Source organism: Pteropus vampyrus, unplaced genomic scaffold, assembly GCF_000151845.1.
Source record: "Pteropus vampyrus isolate Shadow unplaced genomic scaffold, Pvam_2.0 Scaffold752, whole genome shotgun sequence".
Lineage (NCBI taxonomy): Eukaryota > Metazoa > Chordata > Mammalia > Chiroptera > Pteropodidae > Pteropus > Pteropus vampyrus.
Window position 1 is genome coordinate 115,652 of NW_011889533.1, and position 2,074 is coordinate 117,725.

Here is a 2,074-nt window from a genome sequence, read left to right on the forward strand (position 1 = left end):
CAGTATGCTCACTGATATGGGCAAACAACCCAAAAGTCGAGTTTAGAACAATTTCTTCACCTCAAAACCAAACAAAAACAAAAAACACCCTGCACCCTTTAACAATCACCCTCCTCGGACCATGCTCCTGAGCCCTAAATCCCATTAATATATTTTCTGTCTCTATAGATTTATCTCATCTGCCTTTTTAATATAAACATAATCATAATATTTGGGCTTTTGTATCTGGCTTCATTCACTTAGTATATTAGCTTTAAGGTTATTCCATTGTTTGGATGTAACACAGTTATTTTCAACTACAGTTGACTTCAATATTATTTTATATTAGTTTCTGGTGTGCTGCATTGTGGTTAGACATTTATATAATTTACGAAGTGATCCCCCCAGTTAGTCTAGTACCCACCCAGCACCATACATGGTTATTACAATATTATTGACTATATCCCCTATGTTATGTTTTATACCTCCATGACTATTTCATAACTACGAATTTGTACTCTTTAATCCCTTCACCGTTTTCATTCAGCCTCCCAACCACCCATCTAGCAAACATCAGTTTGTTCTCTGTATTTATGAGTCTCTTTCTGTTTTGTTTGTTTGCTTATTTTGTTCTTTTGATTCCACATATAAGTGAGATTATGTAGTATTTGTCTTTATCTGACTCATTTCACTTAGCATAATATCTTCTGGGTCCATTGGTGTTGTCACAAATGGTACGATTTTATTCCTTTTTTATGGCCTAGTAATATTCCATCGTATATATGTAGCACTTCCTCTTTATCCAGTTGTCTATTGATGGACACTTAGGTTGCATCCACATTTGGCTATTGTAAATAGTGCTGCAACAGACATAGGGATGTATATATCTTTTTGAATCGGTGTTTTGGATTTCTTCAGATAAATACCCAGATGTGGAGTTGTGGGTCATACGATAATTCTATTTAATTTTTTGAGGAAACTCCATATTGTTTTCCTCAGCGGCTGCACTAATTTGCAACTCCACCAAAAATGCATGAGGGTTCCCTTTTCTCCACATTCTCACCAACACTTGCTTTTTTTATTTATTGATGATAGCCATTCTGACAGGTGTGAGGTGATATCTCATTCTGGTTTTAATTTTCATTTCTCTGATGATTAGTGATGTTGAGCATCTTTTCATATGTCTATTGACCATCTGTATGCCCTCTTTGGAGAAATGTCTATTTAGGTTCATTTCTTTTTTTTTTTTTTTTTTTTTGGTGTCGAGTTGTATGAGTTCTTTATAGATTTTGGATATTAATCCCTTAACAGATGTATCATTGGTCAATATTTTCTCCCATTCAATAGTTTGTTGTTGTTGTTGTTGTTGTTAATGGCCTTCTTTCCTGTGAAAAATGTTTTAGTTTGATGTGAACTCATTTTTTTCTTTTGTTTCCCTTTTTTTATTGCCCGAGGAGATATATCAGAAAAAAAGTTACTAAGAGCAATGTCAGTGTTAACTGCCTATATTTTCTTCTAGTTTTATGGTTTTGGGCCTCACATTGAAGTCTTTAATTCATTTTGAATTCTTTATTTCAACAATTTCTGCACTAATATTTATTATTTTGTTCCTTATGCTTGCTTCAGTTTGCTCTTTTTTTTTAGGCGAGGTAACCATTAGTTGACCTCACAGATTGCAAGAACCTTGTCAGCTTACAATCCCTTATTTTTTTTTTTTATTTTTTACACCTACAGCTCCTGGTCTTCCTAGGCGTGGCCTCCCATCCAAGTACTAACCAGGCCTGACCCTGCTTAGCTTCTGAGATCAGACAGGATCGGGCTTGTTCAGGGTCGCATGGCCATAGACTAGTTTGCTCTTCTTTTAACAGTGTGATAAGGTGGAAGGTTAGAATATAGATGTGATATCGTTTTTTTTTTTTTTCTTTTTTAATACAAGTCGAGATGGCTTAACTTTTCAACTTGGACAAGCTATTTTGCTTAATTGTTTGGTCAAACACTAGTCAATCTGTTACTGTGAAAGGATTTTGTAGATGTAATTAACTTTTAAAATTAGTTGACTTAAATAAAAGAGATTAGCATTTATAATGTGGGTGAG

General features: G+C 34.4%; 1 pseudogene; it reads right to left on the bottom strand.

Annotated features, from left to right (window-relative positions):
* Positions 1-1,704: 1,704 nt before the first annotated feature.
* On the bottom strand, positions 1,705-1,825 carry LOC111734076 (annotated as a pseudogene).
* Positions 1,826-2,074: the final 249 nt, after the last annotated feature.